General features: G+C 42.5%; 1 protein-coding gene and 1 pseudogene across 2 annotated transcripts in view; one reads left to right on the top strand and one right to left on the bottom strand.

The window, feature by feature from the left end:
- The window catches only part of SPPL3 (signal peptide peptidase like 3), a 155,080-nt gene that overhangs the window by 120,938 nt on the left and 19,030 nt on the right, over nucleotides 1-15,112 (bottom strand). The window lies entirely within an intron of this gene.
- Nucleotides 1,325-2,443, top strand: LOC116557272 (annotated as a pseudogene).

Below are 15,112 nucleotides of genomic sequence, written 5' to 3' on the forward strand. Positions count from 1 at the left end.
GAGCCTTCAGCAACTTGTAATCTTTTTGCTGGTGAGGGTCCTGACTCATCATGGATGGCTGCTGACTGATTAGGGTGGTGATTGCTGAAAGATGGGCAGGCTGTGGCAATTTATTAAAAGGAGGCAACAATGAAGTTCAGTTTGACACATCGACTGACTCTTCCTTTCACGAATTTCTCTGTAGCACATGATGCCATTTGACAACATTTTTCCCACAGCAGAACTTCTTTCAAAACTGAAGTCAGGGCCAGGCACCGGGGCTCACGTCTGTAATCCTAGCACTTTGGGAGGCCGAGGTGGGTGGATCACCTGAGGTCAGGAGTTTGAGACCAGCCTGACTAACATGGTGAAACCCTGCCTCTACTAAGAATACAAAATCAGCTGGGCATGGTGGCACATGCCTGTAATCCCAGCTATCCAGGAGGCTGAGGCAGGAAAATTACTTGAACCAGGGAGGTGGAGGCTGTAATGAGCCGAGATTGTGCCACTGTACTCCAGCCTGGGGAATGAGCATAACTCTGCCTCAAAAAGAAAAAAAAAAAAAAAAAAAAATCCTCTCAGACCTTGCTGCTGCTTTATCAACAAAGTTTATGTAATATCCTAAATCCTTTTTCTGCAATTTCAACAACGTTCATAGCATTTTCACCAGTAGATTCCATCTCAAGAAACCACCTTCTTTGTGCGTCATCTGAAGCAACTTCTCATCTGTTCAAGTTTTATCATAAGAGTGCAGCAATTCACAGTCACATCTTCAAGTTCTGCTTGTAAGCCTACTTCTCGTGCTATTTCCTCATGTCTGGTTACTTCTACTCAAGTCTTAAAACCCTCAAAGTCATCCATGAAGACTGGAATCAACTTCCTCCAAACTCCTCTGAATGTTGATATTTTGACTTCTTCCCATGAATCATAAATAATCTTAGTGGCATCTAGAATGGTGAATCCTTTCCAGATTTTTTTATTTACTTCGTCCAGATCCATCAGAGGAACCACTATCTATGGCAGCTATAGCTTTACAAAATGTATTTCTTAAATAATAGGACTTGAAAGTCAAAATGACTTACCGATCATGGATTGCAGAATGGATGTTGTGTCAGCAGACATGAAAACAACAATCTTCTTGTACATCTCCATAAGAGGTCTTGAGTGACCAGGTGTATTGATGATGTGCAGTATATTTTGAAAGAAATCTTTTTTGTCTGAGCAGTAGGTCTCAACAGTGGACTTTAAAATATTCAGTAAACAAGTTTCTGTGTGCCTCTTTGGCAACTGGTCACATGGTGAGGGTGGGGGTGAGGGGAGCCTCTCTGGCCTACAGCCTGTGTCTATGGTCGGGCCCTCAGCAACTAGCTGCCCTGGACTGAGCTTAGGTGTATGGTGCTGCAGGAACCAGCTCCAGAGCCCTGATAACAGGCTGTCCCTGCAGCTCCCCGGCCTCGTGTGAAGGTCTCATCTGATCTGAGAATGGCTACCTCTATATGAACCAGTGGTTGAAATTGGTGTCAGTGCCTATGGGACATTGTACAAGGCCCGTGATCTCTACAGTGGCCGCTTTGTGGCCCTCAAGAATGTGAAGGTTCCCAATGGAAGAGGAATTGGAGGAGGCCTTCCCATCAGCACAGTTTGTGAGATGGCCTTACTGAGACGGCTGGAGGCTTTTGAGCATCTCAATATTGTCTGGCTGATGGATGTTTGTGCCACATCCCGAACTAACCAGGAGATCAAGGTAACCCTAGTGTCCAAGTAAGACCTATCAGACAAGGCAGCCCTGCCAGGCTTGCCAGTGGAGCCCATCAAGGATTTGATGTGCCAGTTTCTAAGAGGCCTAGTTTTCCTTCATGCTAATTGTATCATTCACCGAGATGAGAAGCCAGAGAACATTCTGGTGAATGTGAAAACAAATGGTGAAAACAGTCAAGCTGGCTGAGTTTGGCCTGGCCAGAATCTACAGCTTCCAGACAGCACGTATATGGTTGTTACGCTCTGGTACCAAGCTCCCAAAGTTCTTCTGCAATTGACATACGCAACACCCATGGATATGTAGAGTGTTGGCTTTATCTTTGCAGAGATGTTTCATGGAAAGCCTCTCTTCTGTGGAAACTCTGAAGCCAACCAGTTGGGCAAAATCTTTAACCTCATTGGGTTGCCTCCAGAGGATGTCTGGCCCCAAAATGCATCTCTACTCTGAGAAGCCTTCCCCCCCAGAGGGCCCTGCCTAGTGCAATCGGTGGTGCCTGAGACAGAGGAGTCAGGAACACAATTGCTGCTGGTAATGCTGACTTTTAACTCACACAAGCGAATCTCTTCCGAGTTCTGCAGCTCTCTTACCTACATAAGGATGAAGGTAATCTGGAGGAGCAATGGAGTGGCTGCCACGGAAGGAAGAAAAGCTGCCATTTCCCTGCTTCTGGACACTGAGAAGGTGATTTCTGCCTTCATCTCTGAGGCTGTGAAGACCCCTCTCTCTATCCCTACACAGAATACTTTGCTGCCTTAATGACATTCCCCACCTTTTGAGGCTTCTCCTCCTCCTGCCCCACTATTTCTCTGCACTAAGGGGTAGGGGTATGTTCCTTCTTGTCCCCATCCCTTTATGTTGAGGTCCTTTTTTAAAGTCTACCTTTATATTGGGGTCCTTTTTTTTTTTTAAAAAAAAAGACAGGGTTTCGCTACGTTGACCAAGCTGTTCTCAAACTCCTGACCTCAAGTGATCCGTCTGCCTTTGCCTCCCAAAGTGTTGGAATCACAGGCGTGAGCCACTGCACCCAACCAGGGTCCTTTTTTTTTTTTTTTTTTTTTGAGATGAACTCTTGCTCTGTTGCCCAGGCTGGAGTGCAGTGATGCGATCTCGGCTCACTGCATCCTCTGCCTCCTGGGTTCGATTCTCCTGCCTCAGCCTCTCGAGTAGCTTGGACTACAGGTGCACACTACCACACATGGTTAATTTTTGTATTTTTAGTAGAGATGGGGTTTCACCATGTTGGCCAGGATAGTCTCAATCTCCTGACCTCGTGATCCAACCGCCTCAGCCTTCCAAAGTGCTGGGATTACAGGCGTGAGCCATACTGTTGACACAGATGTACTATTATACAGGCTTTGTTGTTCCATTTATGGAGCACAGGCAGAGTAGACTTTGTAGAATTCTTAAGAGTCCTAGAAGGTTCAGAATGGTAAATGAGCAATGGCTTCAGCTTAAAAGTCACCAGCTACATTAACCCCTAATGATAGTGAGCTTGTCCTTTGAAACTTTAAAGTCAGACATTGACTTCTCTCTAGCTCTGAAAGTCCTAGATGGTATTGTCTTGCAATATAAGGCTATTTCATCTACATTGGAAATCTGTTTTTTAATGGAGCTACCTTTATCAATGATCTTAGCTAGATCTTCCGGATAATCTGCTGCAGCTTTTCCTTCACCTTGTAATTATATGAAGAGGGTGTCTTTCCTTAAACCTCCTGAATCAACTTCTGCTGGCTCCATACTTTTCTGCAGCAGCTTCCTCACCTCTGTCAGCCTTTACAGAATTGAGAGTTAGGGCCTTCCTCCGGATTAGGTTTTGGCTTAAGGAAATGTTGTGGCTGGTTTAGTCTTCTCTATAGACCACTACAACTTTCTCCATATCAGCAATAAGGCTGTCTGGCTTTCTCATCAACTGTAACTGCTACCACAGTAGCACTTTCAATTTCCTTCAAGAACTTTTCCTTTATATCCACAACTTGGATAACTGGTGAGAGTCCTAATTTTTGGCCTATCTCAGCTTTTGAAATGCCTTCCACACTAAGCTTAATGATTTCTAGTTTTTATTTTAAAGTGAGAGGCATGACTTTCTTTCATTTGAACACTCAGAGGCCATCGCAGGGCTATTAGCTGGCCTAATTTCAATATTGTTGTGTCTAGGGGAACAGGGAGGCCTGAGGGACAGGACAGGGGTGAAGGAATGGCTGAGCTGGTCCATGAAGCAGTCAAAACACATACAGCATACACTGTCTTACATGGGCGGGGAGCGACTAGAACTCTCATACACTGCTTGTGGGAATATAAAATGCTACAGTCTTTGAAAAACAGTTTGATCGTTTCTTTAAAAATTAGACATATGCTTACCATATGACCCAGCAATGCCACTCCTAGGTATTTACCCAAGAGAAATAAAATGACGTGTGAAGACTTGTACTTGAATGTTCACAGCAACTTTATTTGTAATAGACCAGAAGAGAAACAATGCTCACCAACTGGTGAATGGTAAACAAAATCTGACATCTACAGAGGACTAATACTCAGCAATAAAAAGAATAAACTTCTGATACAGCCAACAACATGGGTGATAATTTCAAACTCACGCTAAGTGAAAGAAGCCAAGTTCAAAAGATTACACGCTGTGTGACTCCACTTACATAAAATTCTATAAAGTCAAAACTATAATGACAAAAGGCAAATCAGTGGTTGCCAAGGGCCTAGGGGCACAAGGAAATTGTTTGGAGTAATGGAAAAACATGCTATACATCTTGATTATGGTAGCAGTTTCACAATAGCATGTATTCAAAAACTGATTGAAGTGTATACTTAAAATGGGTGGATTTTACTTTAGGCAAAGCACTGGTTAAAAATTTTTTAAGGACTGGGCACAGTGGCTCGCCTATAATCCCAGCACTTTGGGAGGCCAAGGCAGGTGGATCACCTGAGGTCGGGAGTTCGAGACCAGCCTGACCAACATGGAGAAACCCTGCCTCTACTAAAAATACAAAAATTAGCCGGGTGTGGCGGCACACACCTGTAATCCCAGCTACTTGGGAGGCTGAGGCAGGAGAATCGCTTGAACCTGGGAGGCAGAGGTTGTGGTGAGCCAAGATTGCACCATTGCACTCCAGCCTCGGCAACAAGAGTAAAACTCCATCTAAAAACAAAAAAAACGTTTTTAGGCCAGGCGTGGTGGCTCATGCCTGTAATCCCAGCACTTTGGGAGATCAAGGCGGGTAGATCACCTGAGGTCAGGAGTTCAAGACCAGCCTGACCAATATGGTGAAACCCTCATCTCTACTAAAAATACAAAAATTAGCTGGGCATGGTGGCAGGTACCTGTAATCCCAGCTACTTGAGGCAGGAGAATTGTTTGGACCTGGGAGGCGGAGACTGCAGTAAGCCGAGATGGTGCCACTGCACTCCAGCCTGGGCGATAGTGCAAGACTCCATCTCAAAAAAAAAAAAAAAAAATTTTTTTTTAATTAAACAGGAAAATAAAAATCTCAAAGTGAGAAATGAGAAAGGAATCTTAAAGCCCAAAATAAAATGTATTTCTACATACCGGTAATAACCAGCTAGGAAAAAAAATGAAGATCTTCATTAAACAAAAAGTATAAAATATTTGGTAATTAATGTAGTATTAAAAAAACATACCTTGGTCAGTTGTAAAGAAGGAATATAGCAGAACATCATGAAAATTTTGCCCCAGTTAAATAACAGCTGTAACATACTTCCAACAAAATCATTAACAAGGTACTTTACGGAGCTTGGAAACTTGGAAAAATAAGTGGGCAAAAATATCAAAGAACATTCTGTAAAAACATAAGATAGGATTACCCTACTGAATACTAAAAAGCAATGCCTAATCAAGGGATTGGGTCTCAATTCAGCTGATAAATTACTTTCTCTTACAAGCTAAATGCAAATGGGCTGCTGATTCATTCATTTGCTGACCATCTCTGACATGAGTTTCTGTTTAATATTTAAATAATACACCCATAAGAGAGATAATCTTTCATTTCCTAAATCACAGCTTGTGTTTATCAGTGTCATAACTAAAATGAACAATTCATGACCGAGATAAAATCCTTAACTCAAAGCCCATATGTAAAAAGTATTGCTGGTCAAAAATTATTTTTTCTTAAATATCTTTACATGAATGCCTTAAATCCTTCTGTTGTGTTATTTTGCCATATCATACACACTGAAATAAAGCTACGGTCTTGCATTCCTTGTAGGGTTAAGAATAAGATAATAAAACTAAACTAAAGTAAAATAAAGCTGCAGCTTAATACCTGTCATGCGGACAAGGGAAGCTGTGGTCACATGCCATTTTCCATGGAAAAACACGTTACTTTTGAGTTATATCACAGTAGACTTTGAAGCATAAACCGACATTCCTCATCTCCTCCTCCCCCAAAAGCAACACACCTGGTCTGTGTTAGAGAATTCTACAGATTGATTCTCTTCTTGACCAAGTTAGGATTTAACTTACTGTCTTTTGATTTGACACAAGAAAACAGAACGCAACTTCGAGTTGTACTTCCCAAAATAGTGTAAAATGAGAACTGTTCCAGGTATCAAGATGCCGAGCAAACTCTTCTATTGAGCAAGTTAGCATCTTAATATTTCAAGCAAAATTAAACAGGGTTTTTTACTGCCCAACTTCTCAGAGCTCATAATATGCTAATTCAGACCAAATTTCCATGAGACGGATTTAATATGCAGCCTTTTTCAAGCTTACTTGATTAAAGGTTCTCATTATCACAAAGAACCATTAATTGCAGAGTCAAAAATACCTGTGTTCAAATGCTACATCTGCCACTCATTAACTATAAAATCTTGGGTAAGTAATCAGTTTTTCAACTGTAAAATGGGGAAAACAATACCTACACTTCAGGGAACTGATTTAAAGATGAGTTATATATACACATACGTAGTCAATTGTGGTTTTTAAAAAATTATATATACACAGAATTTAACAATGTGCCTGACAAATTTTCAATAAAACTGCAATTTGTCCTAAAAGCAGAAGTTGGTGATACCTGAACTTCCCATACTCTCCACCTCTCTTCTTTTCTCTTCACTGCTTTTGACTTTTCTCTCACTTTTCATTCCTAGATTTAACAATCCTACTTGCTCTTCTTTTCATTTTAACTGTTAGTGAAGGTAGTCATGTTCAAAAGCTTTCCTATATATGGACTCACACCACTCAACGGGATACTGGAGGACAGGACGAAAAGAAAACACTGGGATGGAGACACGTTAATGAGTGAAAAAACCCAGACAATCAATCTCAGTATATATGGTGCATACGACTATCCTATTAAAAATGAATTACACAAAAGAATGAAGTTGGACCCTATTATACAAAAATGGTCTCGAAAATGGATCAAAGACATACAAGTAACAGCTAAGACTAAAAACTCTTAGAAGAATAAAGAGGTAGGCTTCATGACATTGGATGTGGCAGATTTCATGGATGTGACACCAGAGCACACATGACAGAAGACAGAAAAAATGACCCTCATCAAAAGTAAAAAAACTTGTGCACCAAAGGCCACTATTAACAATATCAAAAGACAACCCATATAATGAGAAAAATTATTTGCAAATTGGTCAGGCACAGTGGCTCATGCCTGTAATCCCAGCACTTTGGGAGGCCAAGGTGGGCGGATCACCAGGTCAGGAGATCGAGACCATCCTGGCTAACACGGTGAAACCCCACCTCTACTAAAAATACAAAAAATTAGCCAGGCATGGTGGCATGTGCCTGTAGTCCCAGCTACTTAGGAGGCTGAGGCAGGAGAATCCCTTGAACCTGAGAGGCAGATTGTAGTGAGCCGAGATCCTGTACTCCCGCCTGTGTGACAGAGGGAGACTCCATCTCAAAAAATAAAAAGAGAAAAAAGAAATTATTACTGCTAAGGGACTGACATTCAGAATATATCAAGAACTACAGCTCAACAACAATCAACCTAGCTAAAAAACAGACAAAGGACTTGAATAGACACTTCTCCAAAGATGCAAATAGTCAAATAAGCCTGTGAACAGATGCTCAGCATCACTAACCACTAGGGAAATACAAATCAAAACCACAATGAGATACCACTTCATACCCGTTAGGATGCCTAATGAAAAACACACACACACCAAATTCAACTAGTGTTGGTGAGGATGTAGAAAAACTGAAACTCTTATGCATTGCTGGTGAGAATGTAAAATGTTGCAGTCACTATGGAAGACGGTACGGTGAATTCTCAAAAAATTAAATGTTGGCCAGGCGCAGTGGCTCACATCTGTAATCCCAGCACTCTGGGAGGCTGAGGCAGGTGGATCACCTGAGGTCAGGAGTTCAAGACTAGCCTAACCAACACGGTGAAACCCTGTCTCTACTAAAAATACAAAACTTACACCCAGGCGTGGTGGCGTGCGCCTGTAATCCCAGCTACTTGGGAGGCTGAGGCAGGAGAATCGCTTGAACACAGGAGGCAAAGGTTGCAGTGAGCCAAGACTGCACGACTGCACTACACCCTGGGCAAAAGAGCAAGACTCTGTCAAGACAGAAAAGACAGAAAGAAAGACAGACAGAAAGACAGATGGAAGGAAGAGAAGAAGAGAGGAGAAAGGAAGGGAGGAAAGGAAGGAAGGGGGGAAGGAAGGAAGAAAGGAAGAAAGGAAGGAAGGAAGTCAAATGATGTACAATTACTATATGATTGAGCAATCCCACTTCTAGGTATATATCCAAAAGAACTGAAAGCAGGGTCTTGAACAGATATTTGTACACCAATATTCGCGGTATTACTCATAGTAACTAAAAGGTGGAAGCGACTACTGCCCATCAACAAACAGATACATAAAATGTGGTTTTATCCATACAGTCAAGTATTATCTAGCCTTCAAAAGGAAGGAAATTCTGACATACACTAAAACACAGATGAGCCTTGGGGGCATCACTCTAAGTGGGAAAGCCAATAACAAAACAAAATACTGGTAGAGTTCATTTATATGAGGTACCTAGTGTAGTCAAATTCACAGAGACAGAAAGGAGAACAAAGGTTGCCAGGGTTTGTGTGGAGAGAGGGGAATGAGGAGTTAAGAGTTTAATGGGTGCAGTAGTTCTCATTAAACTTATCTATGGTTTTGCCTTCCATGCAGTCAACCATAGTCTGAAAATATTAAATGGAAATTTCCAGAACAAAGTAATTCATGAGTTTTAAATTGTGAGCCATTCTGAGCAGTATGATGAAGTCTCATGCGGTCCTGCTCCCGCTCCCTCCTGCCTGGGAAGTGACTCATCGCTTTGTCCAGCATCTCTATGTTGTATACGTACATTACCCCTACTACCCACCAGTTACCATCTTGGTTATCATATTGAATAAACAGTATATGCAGGATTCGTACTATCTGCAGTTTCACGGTATCCACTGGGAGTCTTGGGATGTGGATAAGAGGGGACTACTGTACAGTTTCAATCTGGGAAGATTAAAGAGTCCTAGAAAGGGATGGCAGTGATGGTTAGGTAAGTATGTGCATGTACTTAATGCCACTGAGTTCAGTGACACTTAAAAATGGTCAATTTTACGCTATATTTTACTGCAATATAATAGCGGGACTGCATAGGACTTTGTGTATACATGTGCTTTCATGCACACATTTCTAGAAGGAAAGAAAACTGTTTTTTGTTTTTGTTTTTTGAGACGGAGCCTTGTTCTGTTGCCCAGGCTGAAGTGCAATGGTGTGATCTTGACTCACTGCAACCTCCACCTCCCAGGTCCTAGGGATTCTCCTGCCTCAGTCTCCAGAGCAGGTGGAATTACAGGCACGCGCCACCATGCCCAGCTAATTTTTGAATTTTTTTTTCTTTTTTTTTTTTTTTTGATAGAGGTGGGGTTTCACCATATTGGCCAGGCTGGTCTCGAACTCCAGACCTTGTGATCTGCCCGCCTCGGCCTCCCACAGTGCTGAGATTACAGGTGTGAGCCACTGCGCCTGGCCAAGAAAACTGGTTATAAGCTTTCTTGGAGAGGGAGACTGGAAGATCAGGAATGAAAGTGATTTATAATAAAAGCTAGAGGGATTGAATATAGTGGTCTCCTATGTATCCACAAAAGCTGGTTACATATTAAACGGTACCAAATGACATTCAAGATATATTAAATAGAAAAAATCATATAACAAAACACCATTTACCATTTTAACATTACTTTCATATACACACACACAGACACACAATCTCCAGCTGGCCACAGTGGCTTACGCCTGTAAACCCAGTGCTGTGGGGGGCCAAGGCGAAGGACTGCTTGAGGCCAGGAGTTCAAGGTTACAGTGAGCTATGACGGCACCACTGCACTCCAGCCTGGGCAACAGAGCTAGACCCTGGCTTTTTAAAACCAATCACAGAGGTAATGATAGAGACCGCTGAGGAAAAAGAGACTATTTTATCATTCTGGTACAAGCGGATTCCTAAGTAATCCATACATAGATATATAAAACTTAATTCTAGATGGATTAAAAACTTGTATGTGAAAGGCAAAGCTTGAACCCTAACCCTAACCTATTCCTATTTAGAGGAAAATATAGGAGGCTGTCTTTAAGATTTCAGGCTACAGAAGAATTTCTTAGCACATAAAAAGCACTCCCCATAAAAGAGAATGGTAGATTCTACTCTCAGATATATAAATCCGAGGAAAACTCTGAAATGTGAACTCCAGGTAAACGTACAAGAAGGTTCACAAGGCCGGGCATGGTGGCTCATGCCTGTAATCCCAGCACTTTGGAAAGCCGAGGTGGGCGGATCACGAGGTCAAGAGATCAAGACCATCCTGGCCAACATGGTGAAACCTCGTCTCTACTAAAAATACAAAAATTAGCTGGTGGTGGTGTGTGTCTGTAGTCCCAGCTACTAGGGAAGCTGAGGGAGGAGAATTACTTGAACCCAGGAGGTCAAGGTTGCAGTGAGCCAAGATCACGCCACTGTATTCCAGCCTGGCGACAAAGGGAGATACTCCACCACACACACACACACACACACACACACACGCACACGCACACGCACACATGGCAGGGTGTGGTAGCTCAAACACGCACACACGCACACACACACACACAGCAGGGCATGGTAGCGCACACACACACGCACGCGCACGCGGCAGGGCATCATAGCTCACGTTTGTAATCCAGAACTTTGGGAGGCCGAGGCAGGTAGATCACCTGAAGTCAGGAGTTTGAGACTAGCCTGAACAACATAGAGAAACCCTGTGTCTACTAAAAAATACAGAATTAGCTGGGCATGGTGGAACACGCCTATAATCCCAGCTACTGGGAAGTTGAGATAGAAGAATCGCTTGAACCCAGGAGGTGGAGATTGTGGTGAGCTGAGATCATGCCACTGCACTCCAGCCTGGGCAACAAGAATAAAATTGTCTCAGAAGAAAAAAAAAAAAAAATGGGCCGGGCGTGGTGACTCACGCCTGTAATCCCAGCACTTTGGGAGGCCGAGGCGGGTGGATCACGAGGTTAAGAAATCAAGACCATCCTGGCCAACATAGTGAAACCCCATCTCTACTAAAAATACAAAAAAATTAGCTAGGCGTGGTGACGCGCACCTGTAGTCCCAGCTACTGGGGAGGCAGAGGCAGGAGAATTGCCTCAACCCGGGAGGCGGACATTGCAGTGAGCTGAGGTCGTGCCACTGCACTCCAGCCTGGTGCCTGGTGATGGAGTGAGACTTTGTCTCAAAAAAAAAACAAAAAACCATTATACAGCACTGGAAAGGAATGCAACAATGGGAACAAAGCTTAGAAAAAATATTGACTGAGGCCGGGCGCGGTGGCTCAAGCCTGTAATCCCAGCACTTTGGGAGGCCGAGGCGGGTGGATCACGAGGTCAAGAGATCGAGACCATCCTGGTCAACATGGTGAAACCCCGTCTCTACTAAAAATACAAAAAATTAGCTGGGCATGGTGGCGCGTGCCTGTAATCCCAGCTACTCAGGAGGCTGAGGCAGGAGAATTGCCTGAACCCAGGAGGCGGAGGTTGCGGTGAGCCGAGATCGCGCCATTGCACTCCAGCCTGGGTAACATGAGTGAAACTCCGTCTCAAAAAAAAAAAAAAAGAAAAGAAAAAATATTGACTGAAAAAAACAAATTACAAAAGACAATCAGCAGAGCGTGGCTCATGTCTGTAATCCCAGCACTTTGGGAGGTCCAGGCAGGCACAACACCTGAGGTCGGAAGATTGAGGTCAGGCTGACCAACATGGAAAAGCCCAGTCTCTACTAAAAATACAAAATTAGCTGAGCCTGGTGGCACATGCCTGTAATCTTAACTACTGAGGAGCCTCAGGCAAGAGAATCGCTTGATCCCAGAAGGTAGAGGTTGCAGTGGGCCCAAGATCACACCACTGCACTACAACCTGGGCAACCAGAGCAAAAACAATGTCTAAAAAATAGAAAATAAAAAGACAACCATCTTTATAAACTTATTTTAAAAAGTAAAACTAGGCCAGGCGCAGTGGCTCACGCCTGTAATCCCAGCACTTTCAGAGGCCAAGGAGGGTGGATCACAAGGTCAGGAGTTTGAGACCAGCCTAATCAACATGGTGAAACCCCGACCCTACTAAAAATACAAAAATTAGCTGGGTGCAGTGGCATGCACCTGTAATCCCAGCTACTCAGGAGGCCGAGGCAGGAGAAATCACTTGAACCTAGAGGGCGGAGGTTGCCGTGAGCCAAGATCGTGCCATTGTACTCCATGGGCAACAGAGCAAGACTCCGTCTAAAAAAAAAAAAAAAGTAGAGGGACGGTAAACAAAATTCATGAGAGTGGTTATACCTAAACAGGGGCAGGGGACAGAGGCAGGGGAAGGGACAAAGGAGAGTATACAGGGGGCTTCCAGAACATTCGTAATCCTATAGTTCAATTAACTGGTAAAGTTCATGAGCGTTCATTTATTACGCTATACATACAAAACATATATTCTTCTGTAGATATTAAATATCACATAAAAATAAAAACACAGAATAAACCTGTTTCTGCTTTTGGGTAAAAAATGATTCATAGTTCCTATATGTAATTCCCCAAAGGGTAACACAAAATGTCACCATGAATTGTTTTTTTTTTTTTAAGACGGGGTTTCACCATGATGGTTAGGCTGGTCTTGAACTCCCGACCTCAGGTGATCCGGCAGCCTTGGCCTCCAAAGTGCTTGGATTACAGGCGTGAGCCACTACGCCCGGCCTATTTCGTTTTCTTTTTTGAGACGGAGTTTCACTCTCGTTGCCCAGGCTGGAGTGCAATGGTGCAATCTCAGCTCAGGGTAACCTCCACCTCCCAGGTTCAAGTGATTCTCCTGCCTCAGCCTCCCAAGTAGCTGGGATTACAGGCACCCACCACCATGACTGGCTGATTTTTTTTATTTTTAGTAGAGACAGGGTTTCGCCATGTTGGCCAAGCTGGTCTCTAACTCCTGACCTCAAGACATCCACCTATCTTAGCCTCTCAAAGTGCTAGGATTACAGGCGTGAGCTACCGCACCTGGTTGAATTTTCTAAGTAAGTTAAATATTAGGTTAATTATAATTTTTCTTTTTTACTTCTATTTGGGATTTTTTGGTTTGAACAACTTGTTTTGTGTAATTTAAAATAATTAACGGTGACAATAAATGCATTTTTTTAAAGACCTGAAAGATACGTAACAAATGTAAGATCTCTCTGTGTTGGTACAATTGTGGGTAGCTTTTCTATTCTTTTTGTGTTTATCTGCACTTTCCAATATTTTCACCAATAAAATATGGTATTACAGTTCCATAATTCCTTATGTGACACCTTATGGCAGGAGATGTTTCAAAACTATTATTTTCTTTTTTTTGGCTTTCAGAAAGGTAACAACAGTCTGTAAAGAGGGTAACAAGTCACATCAATGAATAGATACTATAAATAACTTCAGTTAAGGTCTTTTTAGTTACCAAAGAGGTGTAAACTAGATTTTATTCCCTAAAGGAATGGAATTATTTAGTGTAAGTAAGGCTTCCAATTCTGCCCCTGCTGGTCCAACTAAGTTGGAGCTTAATCATTGCAGACTGCACTTGGTTGAGAACAAATAAAAAACCCTTACATTAATATTTTGTAATACCAACAAATCAAAGCATTTCAAACTTGACTAAAGGACATTTCTTTCTTAGTAAGGCTAAGGCTTTCAAACACATTTCAAAAATGAAGTTAATGAACAAGTGTCAAAGTATAAAATATTTGGAAATTATCAAAATCATAATGTATACAAAAACTCAACAGAACCACCAAATAAACTGGTAATTAATTAAAGAGACAGTACCACTTATGGTTTTAATTCCATTAATTGTATGCTGGACCTATGACACATAAGTATTTAACATAGCCTTCAAATTCAAATGAATCAGTGAACTCACAAATGGGCCCTGGGTCCATAGTATCACAAATGCCAGGACACAGCATGTAAGTTAAGTCCTGATCCTTGAATATCATTCAGGGACTCCAACTCACAAGCACACGAATGCCATCTAGAATAAACTACGTGTCATTAAGTCATCCAGTAGTCAGTAATACTTAATGCAACGGTCAAATCCTGTGAAAGTATTTGTATCTAAACATGTAACTACCTATAACAAAGTTGTTTTTTCAATCCTTAGTCACTGGAGCACTGATCAGCTATCCCCTGATCTCCAACAATCCTTGAGGTAACAACCTACAACTACGGTCACTAAGGGATCACAACTCAATCGCCTCCAGGAGCTAGGTAAACAGCATATAGTGAGGTAGAGATTCAGTATATGGCAACAGAAAGTTATGGGGACTGAGGCAAATTAGAGAGATTTGCTGATGCCTGTAATCTCAGCACTTTGGGAGGCCAAGGCGGGCGGATCACCAGGTCAAGAGATCAAGACCAACATGGTGAAACCCCGTCTCTACTAACACAAAAATTAGCTAGGTGTGGTAGTGTATGCCTGTAGTCCCAGCTACTTGGGAGGCTGAGGCAGGAGAATCACTTCAACCTAGGAGGTAGAGGTTCCAGTGATCTGAAATTGTACCACTACACTCCAGCCTGGTGACAGAGTGATACTCCATCTTAAAAAGAAAAGAAAAAAAAAAAAACTAAGCTGTGAGTAAAGTCATACAAATGTTAAAACTTATTTTTAAATTTTTTTTAAGATGGAGTTTCACTCTTGTTGTCCAGGCTGGAGTGCAATGGCGCAATCTCAGCTCACGGCAACCTCTGCCTCCCAGGTTCAAGCGATTCTCCTACCTCAGCCTCCCAAGTAGCTGGGATTACAGGCATGTGCCACCATGACCGGCTACTTTTGTACTGTTAGCAGGGATGGGGCTTCTCCATGTTGGTCAGGCTG

This window comes from Sapajus apella, unplaced genomic scaffold (genome assembly GCF_009761245.1).
Source record: "Sapajus apella isolate SASKATOON/1434 unplaced genomic scaffold, GSC_monkey_1.0 scaffold2, whole genome shotgun sequence".
NCBI classification, from domain to species: domain Eukaryota; kingdom Metazoa; phylum Chordata; class Mammalia; order Primates; family Cebidae; genus Sapajus; species Sapajus apella.